The sequence below is a fragment of the Cuculus canorus genome, chromosome 27 (genome assembly GCF_017976375.1).
Source record: "Cuculus canorus isolate bCucCan1 chromosome 27, bCucCan1.pri, whole genome shotgun sequence".
Classification (NCBI taxonomy): domain Eukaryota; kingdom Metazoa; phylum Chordata; class Aves; order Cuculiformes; family Cuculidae; genus Cuculus; species Cuculus canorus.
The window spans coordinates 2539739-2557782 of NC_071427.1; the positions used below are offsets into that span (position 1 = coordinate 2539739).

Below are 18044 nucleotides of genomic sequence, written 5' to 3' on the forward strand. Positions count from 1 at the left end.
GAATTTCTTCACCATGAGTGTGGGGAAGCCTTGGAACAGGTTTCCCAGGGAAGCTGTGACTGCCCCATCCCTGGAGGGGTTCCAGGCCAGGTTGGATGGGGCTTGGAGCCCCTGATCCAGTGGGAGATGCCCCTGCCCATGGCAGGGGGTGGAACTGGATGGGCTTTGAGGTCCCTTCCAACTCAAACTATTCTATGATTCTATGATTCTAATATAATTCTCAGCCCCAAGATTCGACCCAAATGTGTTTGCAGATGCTCAACTGCCCCTGGAGCTGCCACAGCCTGGAGACAGTGAGGGTGGGGGGCTGCCAGCGCTCCCCAGCCCTGAGACCCCCTGCTGATGGCTCTGCTCTCCCCAACCCCTAAATCCTGGGGGCTTCAAATAGGCTTCAAACATGGCATTCAGTTGGTTCCTCTGGGGACACATTTTTCTACCTGGGAAGGACTAAGGGTGGGCTTACAACTGCTTCATCCCTCTGCTGCTGCCTGGAAAGATCAAGCCAAGATGAAATCAAGGAGCTACCTAAGGCCAGGGCTCTCTTAGAGCAAACCCCACCAGCCCAGACCCTGCTCACAAATGATTTTCTTGCTCAGCATCAGACGAGCTCATGGATGGGCTTTATCGCCCCGTCTCGAGCACGACACAACCAGGTCCCTCCACTGCAAAAAAATGCTGAAATAGAGAGAAATGCAATTTCTACCCTGGCTTATTGCAGCCTGGGAGCGATGCTAGAGGAGAAACCTCCCCACAGTGGGACATCTGATGCTGTGCGAGGATGCCGACCCCTCGGAGCGCTGGGCAGGGCTGCCCTGCCTCCCTCCCGGCAGCTCCCATCCATCCCCTCTTGCGCTCGGTTTGGACCAAGTTCAAAGGAAATATTTTTCTGCTGGCAAAAAAAATAAATAAATAAAACTAAAATGTGGTTTCATCAAAATCAAACCAGTTGAGGAAAACCCGCGTTGATGCGACTGCCATTTCTGATTAGGGGTCTGACACGCGGGCGACGCCGCCTTTGAAGAGCTGCGGAAGGAAAAGCTTTTTTTGTCGTGGTTCGAGAACAACGCCGTGGCAAAGAGATTGTTTCAATTTAGCTCTTTGGATGTTGAGTTACAAAGCGAACCCGTTTTGGGTTTCGTGACAAAGAAGCAATGGGAATGGAAGTGCCTGCGGCATTTCCCTTCCCGGGGCGATCGCAGAGGGGGTTGCTTTGTGCCTATGCTCTCAGGATGCTCCTTAACACGAGAGCATCTCTGCACCGTGCCCGGCACAGCCAGAAGGGAGCAAGTCTGGGTTTCCGTTAGATCGAGTCTAGAGGAGACCACGGAGATGATCCGAGGGCTGGAGCACCTCCCGTACGAGGACAGGCTGAGAGAGTTGGGGTTATTCACTCTGGAGAAGAGAAGGCTGCGGGGAGACCTTAGAGCAGCTTCCAGTGCTGAAAGGGGCTCCAGAAAAGCTGGGGAGGGGCTCTGGATCAGGGAGTGAAGGGATAGGATGAGGGGAACGGTTTTCAGCTGAAAGAGTGGAGATTGAGGTGAGATCTTAGGAAGAAATGTTTTGCTGTGAGGGTGTGGAGGCCCTGGAACAGGTTGCCCAGAGCAGTGGTGGCTGCCCCATCCCTGGAGGGGTTCCAGGCCAGGTTGGATGGGGCTTGGAGCCCCTGATCCTGGGGGAGGTGTCCCTGCCCATGGAACTGGATGGGTTTGAGGTCTTTTCCAACCTAAACCATTCCACGTTTCTATGATTTTCTTCCTTTCCTCCAAGTTTAAAGGGAAAAGGCTATGACAAACTGTCTCAATCCTAGAAAACACTGGGTCGGGCAGGGTTTCCAGGAAAAAGAGGAGCTGGAGCAGGTGGCCCACCCTGACCAAGTGACTGGTCCACCCCACAGCTGCATTGCTGCCGGGATACCAAGTGATCCCTGGCACAGTGGGAATGGAGGGGCCGGCTGGTACCCGGCTGCTCATCCCTCCCTGGGAGCTGCCCGAGCCGGACCACACGCTGCTGCCCCAGCCAGGCTGAGCAAGGCTCCTGGAAGTGGGGCTGCGCACATGTGCTTTAGCTTAGACCAGCAATGAATTTGCCTGCGGCACTCGGAGAAAAAAAAAAACCACATCAGTAAAACACACACCGGTCCCGAGCTGCGCTCCTGCACCCCCTGCAGTGGGCACCCACTCCCATCTCCCTCTCCGCTGAGGTTCAGCCCCATTGGGTACCATAAGATGCTCTGTTGGAAGAGGTTGACATCCATGGGCTGCTGACAACCCTTTGTGACCCCCTGGTAAGGGCACAGAGTGGCTCAGCGTGTCACAGGATGGGGCTCTCCTGGACAGAAAGCCGCCTGCCCAGCGCGCTGCATGCCAACACACCACGGGACACGCTCTGTCCACGGTGATGCTGCTCTGGCCGCGCCACCACTGTGTTTAGAGCCACACGAAAGGTACTTTGCCCTCAAAAAGTGGATATTGCAAACCTTTGATCCTCCTTAGCAACTCCCCAAAGGTGGAACTCAACCTTAAAAAACATTCCCCGGCGCCCCGAGCGTGGGAAAGCAGCCCAAGGAGGGGAATCTCGCTGGGAGAGCAGGGAGATGGCCAAGTGGAGCTGCGATTCACGGCTGTACCGTGGGAGGGCACCCAGTGCAGCCGCAGCACCCGGTACCTCCCAATCCTCCATCAGCACCAGCACCCAAGGGTGCCCACCTGCCAGAAACAGCACCAGGAGCTGCACGTCCCCCTCGGCTGTGTCGCGGCACGCTGGACCAGCTCCTTTTTTTTTTCACAGCCTGAGTGCTGGATGTGACAAGGTCTGGAAGGTGCTGGGCTCTCCCTTTGCAGATCCAGGATGCGGCCCTGGCGCTGCAGCCTGCTGCAGAGCAGCTGCAACCATGCACAGCCTGACTGCAAAGCAGGACGGACACTCCGGCATCTCCAGGGTGCCTGCAGCCGGCGCAGGGATGCACTGCATCTCCTCCGCTCCGCAGGCAAGACAAAGACCTGGACCAAGACTGAGCAGGTAATTTGAGATCCAGCCCTATTTCAAACTGGAGATTTAGGAACAGGAAAGTCTCATTTCGTGCCCCCAGCCCTGGATCTGCTGGGGATGGAGGTGCAGGATGAACGCAGAGCCTGCGTGGTGACACCGAGGATGCTCACATTGGGCACTGCGAATCTCACGTGCAGCATCGCTCTGCTTTGCAACCCGGAGTCTGCACCAGGTAGATTTGAGTCTGAACTAAAGGTCAGGTTAAAAGCAGCAGCGAAAAAATCCAAATGCAAGCGCTCAAGCTTCTTAAGAGCTCGCACAGAGCCCCCTCCTCCCCTGCTTGTTTTCCCTGCCCTCTCCATGCAGCATCTCAGCCGCTTCCACCTTTACACATAGGAGCAGCCGCGAACGTGGGAGACTGAATTTGGGATCAACAGATGATCTTGGCTCCGGGACTTTAGCACACATCCAGGACTCACCAGCGCTTCCGAAAGCCGCCAATCCCTTCTCCCACCGTGATAAACCATACCCTCGACCCATCGCCCGGTTGTGGGTTGGCTCCTGAAGCAACGATAGGATTTAAACCAGCGCTGGCTGCAAGCTACCATATATGTGCAATAAAGACATCCGAGGTCTAGGTTGTTTTTACAAAGCCTCCCTACAGACCGCAGCAAGAGTGGGAATTTCCCTCCCTCGATGCTGGGGTGAAATTCGCCTTCCCAACCCCTGCTCAGCCCTGGATTTGGTTATCACAGCTCGGTGGTGGCCGAAAGCTGGAGTTGGGAGAAGGTGACGGGGTTGCAGATGCAGACAGAGCGCGGCCGTCGATCCTTCCGTTTCTTAAACTAATATTTAGACAGTTTTCCCTCCCTCCCGTGACCAAACTGCACCCGGAGCCGTCCCTCGCCGTGTTTATGTGTTTCTCCGTGGCGGGACGGTCTCCAAGTATGAAGCAAACTCCTCCAGCAGCCGCAAAGGCCACCGTGACACCGAGCACGAGGTGGGCAGCTGAGGGCCAGATCCTGGCTCTGCCCCCATCCTCTGAGGAAGCCCAAAGGACCTGGTTGTGCCCTGTTTGTGAGGGGGCAGCATCCGACCCCACTGGGCTTCAACAGGACGCACAGCATCAGGTGGGGGGGATAAAAAGCGACAAAGGCTGGAGCCAGGGAAGGAGGATCCACCAGGATCCCTGCAGCCACCCCAGCCCCGCACCGCCGGCAGAGGTGCAGGATCTGTCCCGGGAGAGGGGCTGGATCCGTCCCAGGAGAAGGGTTGGATGCATCCCAGCAGAGGGGCTGGATCCGTCCCGGCAGTGGGGCTGGATGCATCCCGGGAGAAGGGCTGGATGCATCTCAGGAGAGGGGCTGGATCCGTCCCGGCAGAGGGGCTGGATGCATGCTGAGAGAAGGGCAGGATCTGTCCCGGGAGAAGGGCAGGATGCATCCCGGGAGAGAGGCAGGATGCGTCCCGGGAAAGGGGCTGGATGCATCCCGGGAGAAGGGCTGGATCGGTCCCGGCAGAGGGGCAGGATGCGTCCCGGGCGGTGCAGGTGCCCGGGTGCTTACCTGGACGCCGGTGCTCGGTGCTCAGCGGTGGCTCCGGGCCGGGCGGACACGCGAGGGGCCGGGGGTCGCCATGGGCGGCTCAGCACGGCTCGGCTCAGCACGGCTCGGCTCGGCTCTTGCAGGTCTCGGCTCAGCTCGGTTCGGTTCGGCTTCTGCAGGGCTGGACCGGGCTCGGTTCGTCTCGACTCGGCTGAGCTCAGCTCAGCTCGGCACAGCTCGGGTCCTGCAGGGCTGAGCTCGGCTCGGTTCGGCTCAGGTCCCGCAGGGCCGGACTGGGTTGGGCTCGGCTCTGCTCCTGCAGGGCTCGGCTCGGCACAGCTCGGGTCGTGCAGGGCTCGGCTCAGCTCGGGTTCTGCAGGGCTGGACTGGGCTCGGTTCGGCTCGTGTCCTGCAGGGCTCGGCTCGGCTCGAGTCCTGCAGGGCTGAGCTCGGCTCGGTTCGGCTCGGGTCCTGCAGGGCTGCACTGGGCTCGGTTGGGCTCGGGTCCTGCAGGGCTGCACTGGGCTCGGCTCGGCTCGGCTCGGCTCGGATCCTGCAGGGCTGCACTGGGCTCGGCTCAGCTCGGGTCCTGCAGGGCTGTACTGGGCTCGGCTCGGCTCGGGTCCTGCAGGGCTGGGCTCGGCTCGGCTCGGCTCGGGTCCTGCAGGGCTGGCTCCGCTCGGCGCTGCTGGAGCTCTGCTGGGCGGGGGGGGGCTCGGCCACCGCCTCCTCCCCGCGGGGGCGGGTTTGGGGCTGCCCGGTCCCGCCTCCCCCGATCCCGGTGCCGGGACCGCCCGGAGCCGCCCGGACCCCCCGGCGCTGCCCCGCATCCCATGTGCTGCCCCGCATCCCCCACCCTGCCCCACATCCCCATCCTGCCCCACATCCCTTATCCTACCCCGCATCCCCCATCCTGTCCTGCATCCCTTGTCCTGCCCCACATCCCTTATCCTGCCCTGCATCCCCCGTGCTGCCCCCGCATACCCCATCCTGTCCCGCATCCCCCATCCTGCCCCACATCCCCCCCTCCTGCCCTGCATCCCTTGTCCTGCCCCACATCCCCTGTGCTGCCCCACATCACCGGTGCCACCCCACATCCCCCACCCAGTTCCCCAGTCCTGCCCCTCATCCCCATCATCCCACTCCCTCACTTCCCTGCTCTGCATCCCTCTGTTCCCTCAGTTCCCTGCCCCACATCCCCAGTCCTGCTCCCCACATCACCCCACTTCCCTGCCCCACAACCCCAGTCCTGCTCCCCACATCACCCCACTTCCCTGCCCCACATCACCCCAATTCCCTGCCCCTAGATCCTGATTCCTGGCTTGGGGGGATGCAGGGAGGTTCTGCCCCATTGCGGAGGCACCAACCCCACAGGGTTTGCTGTGGGCAGCCAAATGTCCCAAATGTCCCCTCTCCTGGTCCCCAACGCCCCAATCCACAGGGCGCATCCTCCCATGTCAACCGAGGGCATCATTCCCATCACATCTCCCCGTAATCTCCAGCTTTGCATCAGGGCTTTTCCCATTCCGGCTTTGCAGACCGAGGACGCACTGAGCACCGGGCAGGATCACCGCTGTGGCCTGGGACAGGCTGGAGAGCGATGCCGGCCACCACGGGAGTTGTGGGGTTGATGGACACGTGGAAAGAGCTGTCTGGAGATGAAGGATGTTCTTGCACTTTCTCTGGGAGCAACAAATTGTTGGGCTGGATTCATCCGCGTCACTCTGTGCCGGTACAGAAATGAGTTTGGCTGCACAGCTCCACAGCTTCCAGCTCCTCAGGATCAGCCCTGATCAAAATCCAGGGGTGTCCAGGTTGACTCAGATTTTGTGGTCTACGTTGGTCAAAGCTAAAAATCCCAGGAATGCATCATATTCCTCAAAAGATCCATACTAAATTACACTTTATCAGTTAAACCCAAAAGCTCTTTGTGTGCAAAGTGGTTTAGTGTTCATTGGCATCACTTTATCCAGTGGGATGTCCCTGCCCATGGCAGGGGGGTTGGAACTGGATGATCTTTAAGGTCCCTTCCAACCCAAACGATTCTATGATTCTATGATTCTATGATCTAATCCCAAAGGTTTCCTTTCTCCGACAGCTTCTTTGTTGGCAGAGGAAGAAGAACCAGTTTGGAGCAACCTGGAGATGATGTTCTGGACCAGAGATGATGCTCTTTCCCAGCCTCGGCACACTAATGTCTAACAGATCCCTATGATTCCTTACATATCTTGTAATGAGCCAAACGCTTCCCCAGCCTCATTCACCCCCATATCCTCACCCCGGGGCTGGTGGGACCGGTTTCAGTCTCCCCATCCCTTTCCCTGTCTCCTTGCAGTGACCACCTCGGGAATGACCACAGAAAGGTGCTTTAGTTTACAAAAAGAGATGGACGGCATCATCAACTCCTTCTTGTGGGCTCAGTTAGAAACAAGATCTTGGTGCTGTTTACCCTGACATCATTAGTCTTCAGAGTTAACAGCCACTTTATGGGTACAAACAGCCCCTGTCTCCCTCTGCTCTTGTTGTAGCCTCTTCGCAAGCCCCGGCAGATGCTGTAGTCCCAGATTTAGACCTGGGAGGAGCATTCTGCTGTGGGAAACTGGCAACAGGTACAGACAGACATCGCTGCAAAGCTTGGCTTAATGATTTCTGTCCCAGGAGATTGGGTGGATGCTCCTCCTGCTCCGCTCCAGTCTAGCCCTGTCTCCTCCAGGACACGGTGGCAATTCAGCTTGGCTTTCATCCGCCCCCAGACTTAAGCAAATCTCCCCCATCCAGGAGAGCGGAAACCTTTCCAGCCTGCCACGAGGCGCCCGGGGTGCCGTGTGTCCCTGCCTCTGCCGTCACCTCGGCCGACACACGCCGCCTGTCCCGACCTGCACCCTGCGCCTTGCACAACAGCCGACGGAAAACACGGATCACGTTTCTCCCAAACCTGCCGTGAAACAAATCCAATGCCACTTCTAGGGAACTGGGAAAAGGGAGGGTTTAAGGAAGTGGAAACATCTCCATGCAATGAAAGAAATCATAGAATCATGGAATGGTTTGGGTCGGAAGGGACCTCAAAGATCATCCAGTTCTACCCCATGCCATGGGTAGGGACATCTCCCACTGGACCAGGGGTTCCAAACCCCATCCAACCTGGCCTGGAACCCCTCCAGGGATGGGGCAGCCACCACTTTCCTGCGCAACCTGTTCCACATCTCACTGCTCTCATGGGGAAGAAATTCTTTCTTATGTCCATTCTAAATCTGCCCCTCTCCAGTTTATACCCATTCCCGCTCATCCTATTCCCACGAGCCTTTATGAACAGCCCCTCTCCAGCTCTCCTGCAGCCCCTTCAGGCACTGGAAGGTCACTATAAGGTCTCCTCGGAGCCTTCTCTTCTCCAGGCTGAACAACCCCATAGGACACGGAGGGACTGGAGGGCTGGAGAGGAGAGGCTCAGCGCTCTCTCAGTGGCTGTTTCATTCCTTCTCCTGTCTCCCCAGTGTTTGTTTTTGCAAGTATTAATGTGCTGGGATTGTTTTCTTTAGCACACATCAGGTCTGAAGGGTTTCACTGGGGGTCTGGGATCTGAGTGACCTTGTCCCATCAGGAGACCTTCCCAGGAGTAGTCTATGGAGCGTGGCCCACGGTTGTCCTGTGTCCCCGTGGCCCCACAGGAGCCACAGAGATGCCCCTTTCTACAAAGACCACCTGGCTGGAGTCCACAGGGTGCTGTGAGATGGTGGGATCCATGGGGCAAGCAGCAGGGATGGGCGCCGCTGTTCTTCTCTCCGAAACGAGGAGGCTTCACCTTGACGTGCCTGGCTGCTCGGCAAAGCAGCACTGAACGACGCCCTCCTGCTCTGCAACCCACGGAAGGCAACGGCTGTCCTGCCAAAAACCCAGTAGCTGCTAAACAAACAGTTTAATGCGAAACAGCCTCGATGGAGCAGGAGCAAACGTGCCCAAGAAAGCGTCGAAGTCATTACAGAGCCACAGCGAAAGCACATGACGTCGCAAAGGCTTTGCCGAGCGCTGAGGAAGCAAATCCTGGTACAATGTGCAACTCTTTTTTGGTTTTTTTTTTCCTTCTTAATTAATGTTTTCCTAACGACGCGTGTAACGTGGTGTCGTTTCCACCTATCCCACAGTGTCTGCTAGGAGCCCAAACGTCAGTCTGTCCGGTTGTCCCTGCAGCCAGAGCCCGTCCCCACGCCTCTCCTTGCTCTTTCTTGCAGGGTTACTCCCAGCTCCCTCTCACTCACATCACCGGGAGGTAAAATCCAGTTCTCTGTGAACCTCTGGCTCATGGAGGAGGTTTGGGAGTTGCTCCTATTTGGATTGGCTGCCTCCTCTTGACCAGTCAAGCCGCCCTTGATCCACCAGGGCTTAAACTGGCCCCAAGCTGCTGTCTCGCAGGCTGACGGCTGGTTGTGAGTGGAGCCCGGAGAGGTCCCTCTGCTCTTCCAGCGTTCCCTGCTTGCAGCTGCATGAGGAGCCTGAGCAGGATGAAAATCTGGGGACCTGCAAAGGATGCCCACCTGGGCAGGACAAGGAGGGATGCCGATAAAGCTGTTCCCTGTAGCACCATGGACTCAAAAGCCTTCAGTCCCACCTTCGAGCTGTATCATCTTCAAGAGGTGAGCATGGGCAAGTGGCTCTGAAACCATCCAGTCACCTTGTCTCCAAGGGGAGTGAAGCCAGACTTCACATCCCACAAGCACTTGGCCTCCCGTGCTGTTGTGCATCCTCTAGAAGGTGAGAAAGGATCACCTCCGACCTCAGGTCTCTGCTGATCAAACCCAGACCTGGGGTGACGGCCCTATGGAGGGAAAGGCTTGCTGTGACGAAGCAACCTGCCTGCAGTGACCCAGGAGAAGTTCAGACCCCAAAGGGCAACGCCTGCCCTCACGCAGTAGAGCCTCGGGGTGGTCCGAGAAGGGTTACCCAGCATGGTCTTCATGGAGGAGGTGGGGAGGCACAGACAGGAGCAGCATCCAGCCGACCTACCCGCTGCAAAGGGTGGGGACTTGCGAAAGAGCCAGTGATCCCCCGAAATGAGAGATTTGGCAGAAAAGAGGTGCTCAGCGAGCTTGGAGCCAAAATGAGTTGCCACCAGACACCGTAGACACCTTGTCCTGATCATCATAGAATCATCATGGAATCGATGAATCATAGAATAGTTTGGGTTGGGAGGGACCTTAAAGATCATCCAGTTCCAACCTCCCTTTCATGGGAAGGGACATCCCACTAGATCAGGCTGCCCAAGGCCCCATCCAACCTGGCCTTGAACACCTCCAGGGATGGGGCATCATGGAATGGTTTGGGTTAGAAGGGACCTTAAAGTCCATTCAGTTCCAACCCCCTGCTCCTCTAAGTTCTCCGCAGAGCCTTCTCCAGGCTGAACTCCAAATTCTTCAGCCTGTGATGACAAGCTTTGCCTCATTCCTCTACATGGAAGGATCTTGGTGGCCACCTTGGTAAGGGGTATTCACCCCAAGTCCCGTCGTGGTAGATGGTTTGCCTTAGGAGTTGCATAATTTGTGTTTTAAGAGTAGTTATTATCATAGAATCATGGAGTGGTTTGGGTCAGAAGGGACCTCAAAGCCCATCCGGTTCCACCCCCTGCAATGGGCAGGGACACCTCCCACTGGATCAGGGGCTCCAAGCCCCATCCAACCTGGCCTGGAACCCCTCCAGGGATGGGGCAGCCCCCACTGCTCTGGGCAACAGCCTGATTGGAGAATGGGTACCAGACACTGCAATGACATCTCAGATGTCTTCCTTAAGCAGATGTCTTAAAAGAGCCATTAAATGCACCGGATTCCCTCCTCGTTTGACACAGGGCGGGACGTGCTGCAGGCTGATATTACTCTAGGTTACCTCTCGCAGCCTCGTTCATCTCATCAATCCATTGGAAGATGACGGAGTCCAGAGAGATGATCTATAGCAAGAGGAGATGTTGTGAACCACTGGGATGGAGTGAAAAATTGGAGCCAGCTAGAAAATACACAGAACATAATGTCAGACTCAAAATCCACTATGAACAAGTGTCCATAAACACTGAGGGGGAAAATCTGAGCAATTAAGTCATTTTAAATGTCAAATAGCCCATGGACCCCACATTTGGACATGACAGATGAACAAAAACATAGACATTAAAAATTTCTGAAAACTAACAAAGGAACGATGATTAATTTCTCTCTGTTCTCGGGCAATAGCATTATATACACACAAAGGAGTCATAAAAATTCCAGGATGACGGAACGAAATCCTTCCAGAGCTGCACAGATAAAATACAACCATAGTGGAAGGAGCTGGAAGGATCCAGAGAAGGAGCATGCCTAGGGCTGGCTCCTAGACATTGTGCTGGATGAAACAACTTTCCTGGAGGATGCGACTGCAAGATTACACCTGGTGAAGGTGCTGGTGAACACGAGTGTCATGTTCCAGCTGGAGATGGGACAAATCCTTCTCATTTATGGCAGGGGCGCTCCCATGCTCGCTGCAGACAGTCATATATGAGACAACTGGGCTTTATCCTCTTGTAACGCCCGAGGAATTGAGGGTGCAGATGCATCGGTGGTGGCACAAGCAAGGATGGAGCAGAAGAGGGCAGGAAGGAAACAAATAAAGAGGTCAGCATTGCTCAGAGGCCAATTTAGAACTCCTATCGAGCCCCAGGTGCCGGAGCTGAGCATTTAGGAATGCAAGAAAATGAAGTCAAATAATCTCGATCCGAGACTGGGCTTCGTTCTTCATTTAAGAGAAACATATTCCAAACCAAAACCACAAAGAAAATAGCATTAAAGAAGTGGCAGTGTTGCTCGGTGACTGTTCACTGGCTTTACGTGGGATGTTTTTCATCAAAACCGGCTGTGGAGTCTGCAAAATTAATTAAGGAGGGTGCTGAGTGGTGCCAGGGGAGGAGGGGGGCTCAGGGGCTGCCCCCATGGGCCACAGACCCCATGCGAGGAGAACGGTCCCTCTGAATGCAGCAAACACCCTCCTGGCTCTACAGCGACGGTCCTGCAGGACAGGAAGCCACAACATAGCACCGACCTGGGATCAAGGTCCCGGCATCCCAGCATCTCCGAGAGCTTCATCCCCTGTGCTTCCTCACCGGCTGCATCCCAGGTAACCCCATCCTCACTGGAGGCTGCAGCCTAGCTCCAAGCTTGCTCGTAATTCACTCCCCACTGCTCGGCAGCCCGGAGCGGTGAACCTGGCCGATGGGGATGTCATTCCCTTATCCTAATGGGCCGTGAAACTTCAGCACGCTCAGGATACCTGGAGTCTTGTCTGGGAAGAGATGGAGAAAAAAACTGTGGGGCTTGTGGCAAAATGGTGTGAAAAAGCTTGGGAAATGGCAAAATGCATCACAGCAAGAGAGGGGTGAGAAACAGGAATGTGCAGGCATCGGTCTTGCCCACGGCGTAGAGAACTTGACATCGTTGAGGAGGTGCCTGCACCCCAGCAGGTCCCTGGGTGCAGCCGTGTTGTAGAATCATGGAATGGTTTGGGTTGGAAGGGGCCTCAAAGAGCATCCAGAATCATGGAATGGTTTGGGTTGGAAGGGGCCTCAAAGAGCATCCAGAATCATGGAATGGTTTGGGTTGGAAGGAGCCTCAAAGAGCATCCAGAATCATGGAATGGTTTGGGTTGGAAGGGGTCTCAAAGAGCTTCCAGTTCTATTCCCCGTGCCATGGGTAAGGACATCTCCCACATCCCCGTCTGGCCCTGACAGGCGATGGCAGCAGCCTTGAACCTTCTCCATCGCAGTCCCCTGACTTGCCGGCCAGGAGAGGTGCTCCGAGCGAGAGCCATGGCAACTCTTACACAGAGTGTCAACAAAAATCAGCAAAGTAACGACTTTCCCATTGAAATCTCTGGGGAGGGAGAAAGGCTTTCGGGCCAGATCCGCCTGCCATAAAACAGGCGTCAACGTTTTTCAGCGTCTGCTAAAGTGGAGCTAAAGCGAGAGACTGTGCCAGACCCAGCCACATCCCAGCCCGTGCCGAGGAAGAGCTGGGAGAGCCACAGGCATGGGCTGTCTGGGAGAGATCATAGAATCATGGAATGGTTTGTGTTGGAAGGGACCTTAAAGATCGTCTAATTCCACCTCCTTGCTATGGGCAGGGACACCTCCCACTGGATCAGGGGCTCCAAGCCCCATCCAACCTGGCCTGGAACCCCTCCAGGGATGGGGCAGCCACCACTGCTCTGGGCAACCTGGGCCAGGGCCTCCCCACCCTCATCGTGATGAATTTCCTCCTACTGTCTAAATCTTCCCTTAAGACGACGTGCAAGGATGCAGTAGTTGGGCCACTCCCTTCTCTTGTCTCACCCCAGACAGCCCAGCCCAAGGGCATCTGGATCGCCAGGGCAGGTTTAGATTGGATATTAGGAAAAATGTCTTCACTGACAGAGCAGTGAAGCCCTGGCAGAGGCTGCCCAGGGCCGTGGGAGAGTCTCCATCCCTGGAGGGGTTCGAAAACCATGTAGACGCGGCACTTTGGGACATGGATTAGTAGGGATGGTGGTGTTGGGCTGATGGTTGGACTGAATCAACTTAGAGGGCTTTTCCAAGCTTAACGATTCTGTCTTGGATACTGGCCTGGAGAGGTGGGACACCTTGGATAAATTCTATTTTTTTTTGCCAGCATACATCTTGAAAACCTATTTTTTAAAAAACCCAAATACAGTGGTTTCAAAAAAACCTTTTTCATTTTGGAAGAACTCATCTGGAAGGTGGTTTTCTGCGCTGGGTGTGAAACGCTGCTCCTTCGCAGGCTGTCAGGGACAATTTCCCTGCGAGCAAAGGCAAAACCCTCCTGCCTCGTTGCTCAGCAGGGACTCAATTACACATATGAAGCTGACCCAGGCAAAACACAGCCCAGAAGAGTTTGACACAAAGTTGGGAACCTGCCAAGAAATTCCTAATTGAAAGTGGTTCCTGAAATGTCTGTTGGTGGGGTCTCTGCCTGGTGAACCCTCCTCTGTCACCGTGAATTATGAGCGTGCTCTGGTTTGAAATGAGGCAGAGTAAATCTAATCATATTTTTATGAGCTCCTTTTCCTCTCGCAGGGGCTGAGCTTTGGGCACATGCTGTGAAGAAGAAGAGTGGTGGCTTTGCTTTTTTTTCCCCCATATCCACCTCCTCCTCGGAGTGACAAAGCCAATTATGAACAGATTAAACATTTACGCTGTAATGAACCCAAAAGCAAGTTGCAGTTCTGGGCTGGGCAGCGATGGGCAAGCAGAAGAACAGATGTGATTCCCAACTGCACGGACTCTGCGATGTGTTCTCCACCTTCACCCTGCAACATGGCCCAGATGGGATGCTTGGAAGAATCCAGGGTATGGAGATATTGGAGGATGCTCCTCAGGGACTGAGCAGAGATGCCAAGAAGTGAAGCAAGAAGAGAATCGCCGTTATGTGGCTGGTGTTCCCATGGGATCTGTCTCAGCACCTGGCAGCAGGAATGTCCCAGACGCCTGCATTTATCCCACTTCCACCTTGGACCACCTTGACTGCCCCAGCAATTCCCAAAAGTCTCCTGGACTTTGCCCACGGCTCCGCTCCGGAGCAATAATGAGCCACTGTAAAGCACTCTGCCTGCTGTGGAGCTATCTCCAAAGAGCTGTTTCACACCTCCTTGGCTGGGAGGGTCACAGACCAGATGTTCCCCATCAGCAGTCAGACCCTCATACATTTTACACCGGATTTAATCCTTGCAGTCAAATTGCCTTCATTTTCTCAGAGAGAAGTTGTACTTTGAGCAGTATTTGGCTGCGAAGGGATGGGGGTAAGTCTCGTGTCCAGTTCTGGAATCCCCAACTGAAGAAGGACATGGAACTGTCGGAATGAGTCCAGAGGAGGCCACAGAGATGATCCGAGGGCTGGAGCACCTCCTATAAGAGGGCAGGCTGAGAGAGTTGGGGTTGTTCAGCCTGGAGAAGAGAAGGCTCCGAGGAGACCTTCTAGTGACCTTCCAGTGCTGAAAGGGGCTCCAGGAAAGCGGGAAGAGACATTTACACAAGGCCATGGAGCAATAGGATGAGGGGAAATGGCTTTAAATTGGAAGCGGGAAGGTTTAGATTGGTCATTAGGAAGAAATTCTTCACAAAGAGGATGGGGAGGCCCTGGCCCAGGTTGCCCAGAGCAGTGGTGGCTGCCCCATCGCTGGAGGGGTTCCAGGCCAGGTTGGATGGGGCTTGGAGCCCCTGATCCAGTGGGAGGTGTCCCACCCTGCAGGAGGTGGGACTGGATGGGCTTCAAGGTCCCTTCCAACCCAAACATTTCTATGATTCTATGCACAACAAGCAGGATCCTCGGGATACACAGAGCAGAGCCTTCCTGAGGTTTCTTCATCCAGCTGGTGCCCAAGAACCACAGCAAACCAGAGGGAGAGAGAACAAGTCTGTGTCCCACAGGCACGTTCTGTGGGAAGAACAGCCTTGGATAACATCCCTTCAATACCAGAAGCCTTTCCTCCCAGCAGGCCATCCCTTTGGGAGCTTGGAGGAGCAGATCTCAGCCTCAAAGACCCATTTGCAGCCATGGGCTTGGGGGGCTGCAAGTCGCCCACCATGAACCAGAATTCGATCTGCAACAGGATCAGCGCCAGTGGCAGCAGCGTAAGGACATTGTCCTGGCTCTGCCCAGGGAAAGCAGAGGAGGGGCCGCCCTCCCCAGAGGATTTATGTAATGCCCTCAACGCTGTCGAACACAATAGTCTAATCTCCCCGACATGTGTCCTCCAAGGAGGACTGCATTAGTATCGCTTCCTCAGTCTACCACGGAACATCTCAAAGAGCAGCCCTGAGCCTGAACCAGCCCAGGAGATGGTTTGGGTCCTGCTTCCTCCAATCTGCACAGGAATAACCCACGTCCTGACCAGACAGCCCAGTCGCTGACAATGAGACAGCACTGGAGAGGAGGGATCCATTAGAGAAAGTGTGAGGAGTTACTCCAAGGATCTTCATCTCCTTGCAAAGAAACCTCATACCAAAGCTCTTGCTTTGTGCTGCCTGAATAGCAACCGTGCTTCTGCAGAACATCGCAGCAGGGAGCTGCTGCCAGCTTGCGACTGACCATTTAGACAGAGACAGAAAGAAATAGACAGGTTCCTTCAGTGAAAGCTACATGTTTTTGAGCAAGAAAGACCAGGGAGATGTCCTGCTTGCTGAGAACAGAGACCAGGAGCCACGGTGCCGGCACGCGGTTGTAGCACAAGGGAGGGAGCTTGGTTTGGAGCAGACGCCATGCAGGGCTATCTCACACAGGTCAGGAAGGCCAGAGCAGCAGAGAACCACGCTCCAATGTTCAGGTCCTGTTGTGATGTAGACCGAAGAGTTGCCTCCCTTCTGCTGTAGAATTGCTTTCACCAAGTAGCTGGACAACATCCCTTGTGCAGGTGTCATCTCCATGCTGCCCACCACCCAGCTGGGGCTTAGGGCAAGGTGACACGGTGAGTTTGGGGAGCTCCAGGTCCAGAAAGATTCATCATCTGAGTCCTTACTGCACATCCTCATGGCTCAGCCCTTGTGGCTCCACACACATCCTCTGCAGCCGCGCTAAAAGAAAGTGTTAGAGAATTGGTGCAATTCCTCCTGGCAAAGCAGCATGTCCAGGGGTGCTGGTGGTCACTCCTGGGAATACTCAGCCCAGGAACGCTGCCCACTCCTCCCTCCCATTTAAATTCCAGCCAGGTAATACCCTTTCAAAGCTGCACAGCCTGCATGGGGCTTGGAACCCCCTGATCCAGCGGAAGGTGTCCCTGCCCACGGCACGGGGTTGGAACTGGATGGGCTTTAAGCCCCCTTCCAACCCAAACCATTCCACGATTCTGTGATCACGGACCCGCTGTGTGACTCAAGCTCCAGATGAGGGTTTGCACATTCAGGCTTCCAACTCCGCTGCTGGTGCTGGGGGAGCTGCTGAGGCAAAGCAGGTTGACTTCAAAGCTGTTCTGCCTCTTATAAAAGCTGCAGCCACGGAAATAGGGATGCCTGGAATTTACAGATGCCTGGCAGGTCGGCAAATGAAACGTTCGGATGGGCTTGGGGTGGGTTTGAAGTGTTGATATTACGGTGACCTATGGGAGCATCAGCTTAGAGCAGAGCCTTGCACTGCACGCACAGAGGCAGGTTTTGCCTCCACGAGATGCAAAGCAGGCAGAGAAATGGCCCTTGTGCATAGGGATGGGGGAAAACCCCATCCTTAGGGCTGCACTGAGCCACCACCCGGCTGTGACACTCAGAGCAGTGGTGGGGTGAGCCCTGAAACAAGAGCAGGAGGGGAAACGCAGGCAGTGGCTTGAGGCAGGTCTCCAGCAGCTGAGTTACAGGCATTTAAAAACCCCTCAAACGCTGGAAGATCCTCCCTGCCCGTCGCTGGGACACAAGCCCAGGCTGCACGCGTGCTCCTAGTCAACAGCAATGCAAAATACAATGGATTTGCTTAAACCCCTTACACAGACCACAGCCAAAGCGACCTGCCCGCAGGACAAACACAGCAGGAGCGTGCTCTCTCCCTTCCTGAATGCGCCTCTGTTCCCAGCGGAGTCTTCCTCCAGGGCCCACCAACCCCAGCAAGCATCCAGCCCGTTGCTTCTCGCTCTTGGAACACCCCAGTGCTCCTGCTCCTCGGCTTTTGGCCATTGCTGCTCAGTGTTGGGAGATGGTCAGGAGCCCTCAGGGCTGTATCCAAAGCAGCGTGGCCAGCAGGGCGAGGGAGGGGATTCTGCTCCCCTGTTCCTCTCTTGTGGGACCTCACCTGGAGTATTGTGTCCAGTTCTGGAATCCTTAACATAAGAAGGAGATGGAACTGTTGGAACAGGTCCAGGGGAGGCTACAAGGATAATCTGAGGGCTGGAGAACCTCCCATGTGAGGGCAGGCTGAGAGAGTTGGGGTTGTTCAGCCTGGAGAAGAGAAGGCTCAGAGGAGACCTTATAGCGACTTTCCAGTACATGAAGGGGCTCCAGGAAAACTGGAGAGGGACTGTTCACAAAGGCTCGTGGGGATAGGACGAGGGGGAATGGGTGTAAACTGGAGAGGGGCAGATTTAGACTGGACATAAGGAGGAATTTCTTCACCATGAGAGTGAGGAGGCCCTGGAACAGGTTGCCCAGGGAAGTTGTGGCCGCCCCATCCCTGGAGGTGTTCAAGGACAGGTTGGATGGGGCTTGGAGCCCCTGATCCAGTGGGAGGTGTCCCTGCCCATGGCAGGGAGTGGAACTGGATGATCTTTAAGGCCCCTTCCAACCCAAATTATTCTATGATTCTCTGATGGCTGGCGCTGCAGCAGGGACAGAGGAGCATCCTGAGGGTCACCTTTAGAGGGCAAAGGTCTTTTCCAACTTTGTGATTCTATGAATTGTATGATTCCATGATTCCTGTTGACTGTAGGAAGGGTCTCTGGACATGGTGCAGTTCAACATACACATCTATATTAAAAAAGGTTGCGCTCAGAAAGGCAACTGAACCAGTCAGGAAAGCAATTTGCTGCATATTTATA

General features: G+C 55.3%; 1 protein-coding gene across 2 annotated transcripts in view; it reads right to left on the minus strand.

Moving 5' to 3' along the window:
- Positions 1-4956, minus strand: part of NRTN (neurturin) — a 28641-nt gene extending 23685 nt beyond the window's left edge. For both annotated transcript variants that reach the window (XM_054050505.1, XM_054050504.1), the window contains exon 1: positions 4554-4956. The gene's annotated coding sequence lies outside the window, so the exon portion shown is untranslated. The remainder of the gene's footprint in view (positions 1-4553) is intronic.
- Between the last annotated feature and the right edge of the window lie 13088 nt (positions 4957-18044).